Here is a 6,803-nt window from a genome sequence, read left to right on the forward strand (position 1 = left end):
CCCCCCAAAAAAAAAAACATTCCCCAGTTCCCATAAATCACTGTATACTATTTTTCTTTAAATAGATAATGGCAGATAACAGTATAATATAGATCCAAAGCTTGTTACAGTGTAGTCGGTACAGTAATTTTAAGTTATTTTAAAGTTGTAGACCCTAATCACAAAGTTTTACAAGTTACACATTAGTTTACTCAATATGTGTATCCAATGGAAAAGATTTAAAAAGCTTAAAATCCCCATCTCTGCACTGAAGTGACTGTTGGACATAGATTGAGAAAAATGTGGCTTCTGAATAGCAAAATAAAATTTAAAAAAGGTTACAAAGTTTCTTAAAAGCAACGTTGGCGTCACTTTGAAACTGAACGCTTCAAATAAATTCTTCCTAATCTTAAATATTTATTGAAATCACTCCCTCTGCACTGTTCTTGGATGGCAGGTTTTAAGATCTGCTCTTCCAAGCTGAATAAATAATCTTGTAATCAGCTGTGTGTTCAAAATGAATTTTACAGGCAGCTTGACTGCATTCATATCTGAGAAGAGATGCATACAAATGATACATTCTTGTAAGATGTAGGTAATTAAAGCAGGACTTTGCAACTGTTGTTGAGGAGTTACGAGATAATGCTAAAGCTACTTCTTCCAGTATTGCATAAATTGGTAAATCTGCTTTTTGCTAATGTCAGCCACCGTAAGTTATGGTTGCATCACTCTTTGCATTGCTAAAAAAATTATCATTTGTAAGATTTTAGTTAATTGTCATCTGGTATACAGAGTCAGTGTGATTTTTCTTAGCTACCTGCTCCTTATGAATATAACAGAAATATGGCATTCCTTGTGAATGCAAGCAGATAAAATGTAATGTTCCTCTCTGATGGTGACTTAAAAATCGTTGTTTGCCCTTAGATGTTTTGTTTAAATATACCTGCCATCAGATGCTATAAAAGTTCTAAAGGATAAGAAAAACTGGAGCAGTAGAAAATGAATATATGTCTTTATTTGCTGTGATAATTGGCAAGATTTGATAGTGTTAACTTCTTTGCCAGGTTTATTGTTTAATTAGACACAACAGCTTTTCCATCTGTGTCTACAATGATGGCTTTGAATGGGTTATTTTTGACAACAACACTGGTATAAAGCTGACTGTGGAGCACATTTAAAAATAATCTGAAACTTGCAATCATGTAACTTAAATCTGGCTGAATTTTCCCTTTAACATATCAGGAAAAAAATAAATGAAACATATCAGGATGCTGAAGACCACCCTTGGCCATTTTTCTACTTCATACTGTATATCAAAATATATTTTAAATGTATGTTATAGAGAACTAGCTAAGTCATATCACCATGAAATTGGAAGCTGTGGCATAATTTGAGCTGTACACTGCTTGATTCTGTCTAGCCACGTTGAATAGATGGAGACAATCCAGTCATGTTAAATAGCCATTTTCACCTCATTATATACACATCTGCCAGTGTTGGAAAATGCATACAAACAATCTGCTGCTGTTTTTGGGAGTCTGTCTGTCTATTTTGGAATTGCTCAGATTCAAATATTGTAAGTGGATCATTTATATTTGTACTGTTTACAACTTTAAAGTGCATGAGATGGACTATCAAAGATTGATTCTTGTTAAGAAAAAAAAATCCTTCAATACTATATATAAAAAGTATGTGAGCATTTTTCTGATGACCTGTTGTCCATTGAGCAGTTTGATCTCAAATTTTACATCAGGCTTTGCAAAACTTTTCAACAGCTTTGTTCGAGAGAATGATTGTTGCAGCATATTTATAGATTATATAAATGATTATACTAGAATTAAAATTTAAAAAGTTACGACCTGTGCACATGCTTAAGTTGACAACAAACCGACTGGACAACAATCAAAGATATAACATTAGTGCCAAGTGTACATAACAGATTGTAGACAATGTTTTATCGTCACTTGCCGTGATAATAATATTCCTTGTGAACTTTTTGAACTTTTTCTTTTGAATGTATAAATTGTGTTGTGTTTTTTGTTGCCTTTGTTATCTGTTCATTTTAATTTATTTCCTTCATTTTCCTTCTAATTGCATAAGCATTGATGCTGTGTTGTTTCTTTTCCTTGATTCCGTCCCTGTAATGTAGATGATAGCTCCAAAAAGCTTGTATTTAATGATGCCTTATGGTCCATGGCTTAGTGATGAGTAGATTTTGATCACAAGCTCTTTTATTTGCACTCATCCTTTAAAAAGTGTATGACAATAAAAAGATGTTTTCATTTTGGACGTTTTCTCTTTCTTTTATGACATCTTTTATCTTAGTCGACCCTTATCCATATTTTATGTTGGTTCAATTTTTTAACACATCTTCACAAACAAATGCACTTCCTAAAATTCAGTCTTATATAGTAAAAGTAAAATGTAGATTTCGATGATCTGCTCTCAATTTCTAATAAACTGTCATAATAAAATTGAAATATCTATTTTATATAATTTGCAGGCTTATAAGATGGCTGTTAGTCACATAGAACAGTAGCTTTAGTCAATGTGCTGTTTCTATGGTGGAAAAATAATACAGAGATGAAGATAAAATACCAATGAACCATCGCAACTCTTAACATCCTGTTTTTTATTGTAAGATGCTGTGCAGTGAGATAGTGCCAAAGCACGCAGCCACTCTGCAGGTGCTCACAAACTAAATGAATTCTCTAGTTGTTGAATATTCCCAGCTGTCCATCCTTTGGAAAAAAAATTAACTGAAGCAATCAGCAGCACACAATTGTAGTGAAAAGCAATTTAAAGTGATATTCTTTCAAGAAAATCTTGAAAGAATAGGCTAAAACCAACTTCACATCCACAACAAGATCTATTAAATGAGCCATTATTTTAAGAGGTTAAAGACATCAGTTGAAATCTACAGGTTTATTTCTACTTTTTCTACCAGTGAACTGTTTCCATGACACCCATAAACTAAGTTTAGCTGGGTTTGTCATGTGGAAATGCTTCAGCCTGCATGCAGTAAGATAACACAATCCATTGCCCTTTTTAGAAAATAAAAAATAAATGGGTAATTCATTAAAAGTCCTGGTTCGATCCCCCAGCTCTCTCTGTTTTGGTCGTTGTGTCCTTGGGCAAGACACTTCAACTACTGCCTACTGGTGTTGGCCAGAGGGGCTGATGGCGCGATACGGCAGCCTCGCGTCTGTCAGTCTGCCCCAGGGCAGCCTTGGCTACAGCTGTGGTTTGCCTGAACCAGTGAGTGAATGAATAGTGGAATTGTAAAGCGCTATATAAATGCAATCCATTATTAAATAATGTACAACCCCAACTCTAAATGAGCTCAGATAAGTAAAAATAAAAGGAAACTGCAGTGATTTGCAAATTTCATAAACTCCAATTTAAATTTCATGGCAGCAGCACATCTCAAAAAAGCTTTTTTTTTTTACCATCCCCTAACAGCCGTAAACATCTGTGAACTGAGCAGACTAATTGTTGGAATTTTGGGTGAGGAATGCTATCCTATATGTCTTAGGATTCAAGCTATTCAGCAGTCCTAGGTCTTTTTTTGTATTTGTGTTTCATAATGCACCAAATGTTTTCAGTTAGTGAAATGTGTGGACAGTAGGCAGGCACTAACACACACTAATACTATCAGAGATGCAGACTTTTGAACTGAGTGCTGATAATAAGTCAGATGATCCCTCTCCTCTGCAGTCCAGACGATGCAGTGTCTATGCTTACCAAAACTAATTTCAAATTTGGATTTGTCTGACTACAGAACAATTTTCCTCTTAGGTGCGGTCAATTTTAAACAAGCATATATGGCCCAGAGAAGACACCAGTGTTGCTGGATGATGTTCACATATGGCTTCTTCTGTGCATGATGAAGCTTAACATTTACAGGTGCCATGTCGAACTGTGTTCACAAACGGGGTTTTCTGGAAGTGTTCCTGAGCCCATGCAATGGTTTTCATGACAGGCTTGTGCCTGTTTTTAATGCAGTGCCACTGAGGAACTGAAACTCAAGAGCATCTGGTATTAATTTGTCCCTTATCCCATGTACACATAGATTTATCCCGATTCTCAGAATCTTTCGGTGACATTATGTACTGTAGGTTATGATTTACAGTCATTGCAAGTTTATGTTGAGGAACAGTTTTCTGAAATTGTTCCAGAATTTGTGATGCAGTTTGGGGTTGTTGTTTTGTTTTTTTGTTTTTTTCTTCTTTGCAGAGAGGTGAACTTCTGCCTGTTTTTACCTCTGAGAAACTTTTCTTCTCGAAGATGGCACATCATTCTGTTGCCAATTAACCTTATTAGTTGCAAAATCTTGCTACAGCTGTTCCTTTTTTAGTACCACCTACCTTTCCAGTGCTTTGTTCTCCTATCCTGACTTTTTTGAGATGTAGGGTTGACATTAAATTTAAATTGAGCTAATATTTTTCTTAAATTGGTGCATTTTCTCAGCTGAAATATTTGATGTTTTCTATAATCTACTGTGAATGAAATATGAGGGGGGTTTTTTTTGGGAAAGGACAGTAGACTGTATCAGTTTGTACTTGTCTTGAAGTCTTTTGTCCCCTAAAATGAAAAGAAACCATTTATTTCAAAGGCTGTAGGAAGGCAATGATGAAAGATCCCTATGGGCACTAACATCTGACTTCAACAATACATGATGAAGATATCAAGATAATAATCATATAACAATGCGCGATGTGCAAAAATGGGGTCTTGATTTCAATGAACATTTATCTTAACTTTTCACAACTCTAAACTTATATACATAAGTATCTGTGATACTTTTTTGTGTACCTTGGTTAGAAGCTTATTCATAGCACATTTTAGACAAACATAAGGAAACCAAGGATATTGAATATATCAACTTTATATACATCAGAATTACTTTGAACATGTATCGTGGCATTCACGTCAGTGAAGCTGTTCCAATAGTACAAAAATTCTTTCATTTATTTCCAGTCTTTCGTGCACAAACTGGCATACTGATGATAGTGTGTGCATGTGTGTGCAAGTATCTGTGTCATACAGTGTCAGACCTGTGACTCACTGGTTGAATAGACAGAATGAGTTAGTGAGGGCATGGAGCAGAAAAATGAAATGATAGATAGGTGGACAACCAGCCCTCCTCCTCTACATCCAACATTAAAGTCCAGCCTCAGTCACCGAAGTGTAAAAAATCCACATCACCCAATCTCAGGAAGGCCTGAAGCCCACCAGAGCATGAATGTTTGGTTTCTGTCGACATTCTTAAAAGTGTTAAAACCCGATAAGGTTCAGTGCATTTCTTGTTATAGTATATACTGACATAAGAAGCAAAAATAAAAACAACAGGGATTCACAAGGTCATTAAATTAAATGTTCCTTTGCTGTGATTATTATGGATAATCCACTTGATGGCTATCATAATAAAATCCTAATTAAAAAAAGAAACAATAATAACACAGCTCCTTAAAAAACCTAAAGGAACAATGGATTTGCAGGCTTAACAGCTTTCTAAAGTGATACGCAAGTTCTTGCAAATACTAAGTTGTAATTCTTTCTGCGCTCAACGTTTCATAAATAAGATTTGAAAAAATTGAGGTTTGAAAAAGTTATTGTCAAAACTGTATAAAAGCAAGTGGATGCTTTTATATTAAAATAACAATTTTAATTTAATTCAATTAGGAAATTATTCATTATTATTGGAAAAGAAAATCACTTTCCTGTTATAAATGTCAAGTTATTTCATTTAAAATAAAATGTTTTTCTGATGTTTGCATTGGGTTGATACCTTTGATCATGTCTTCGTAATATTTTGTCCATCATCTTCATTTTTTATTTATTCCATTTTGAGATCGTTGTACTTTCAGAGCTAATCATAAGGAAAATATACTGTAAGAGCAACACGGCTGCAGGTAATAAAACTAAAAAATACTTTATACTGAATATTGATGGTCCTCATGGCAGCACAAAACAGGAACCATGCACTATAATAAAGGGAATGGAAAATTATACACTATATTCTCAGCAGAATTTCAATAAAGTTTAATAGCAGAGTGATTTAGAGGGTGTAACTAAAGATGTATTATGAGAATTGAATGTGTTTCAAAATGACACAAAAATCACTGCAAAGGTAGCTGCTCTTTTGGTGTATAAGCTAAAACAATTTTTCTCCCTAAATGATTGGCTATCATAGAAGGATACAGAAAAACTGTGGTATGGGTTAATGCAGAAGAAATCCAAAGTTATTTGCAAAATGTGTTTATTTATATTTAGCCCCAAGAACAATTTCTCCATAACCTCAACCAACGTGCCATTCTTGGCTAAACATAGTCGCATATGGTATATGATCCACCCCAAACTCTTCCCATTCAATCATTAAAAATAGGGGTAAAAAAGTAAAAATATTGCCACTGAAATTGATCCAGCCACCAGTTGCGTTGCACCTAAACGTGCAAACATAGTTGCGTCAAAGCCTATTTGTTTTTATTATGTTCTTCTTGGCACTTCATTGGCTTAATGAGGCTAATTATGCCAACTCTGTGCTCACCTTTGCAAATATAATATAGGTCTACAAAAACACACAGCATAAATATTTCGAAAATAGCAAATTTAGATTAGCTCTGTCACACAGCCTCCAAGGACTGCAGGGCTCTCTTTATTCATTTAAAGACACCCACATGGTTTATTATGCTGGAGATGTATTTCATTAGATCAGGGGTTTGGAAGTCAAACAGAAAGAGAGAGCAGAAGAGCTACAAAGTGTGCCATACAATGGGGATGTCCTAAAGGTTTAGCTTGCCTGAGCCAAAAGTCGTGCCAGT

The 6,803-nt window shown here is 34.8% G+C and overlaps 1 protein-coding gene across 1 annotated transcript in view; it reads left to right on the top strand.

The window, feature by feature from the left end:
* ksr2 (kinase suppressor of ras 2) overlaps positions 1-6,803 on the top strand; it is a 108,913-nt gene that overhangs the window by 100,848 nt on the left and 1,262 nt on the right. The window lies entirely within an intron of this gene.

Source organism: Pundamilia nyererei, unplaced genomic scaffold, assembly GCF_000239375.1.
Source record: "Pundamilia nyererei isolate P.nyererei 1_Seehausen unplaced genomic scaffold, PunNye1.0 scaffold00127, whole genome shotgun sequence".
NCBI classification, from domain to species: domain Eukaryota; kingdom Metazoa; phylum Chordata; class Actinopteri; order Cichliformes; family Cichlidae; genus Pundamilia; species Pundamilia nyererei.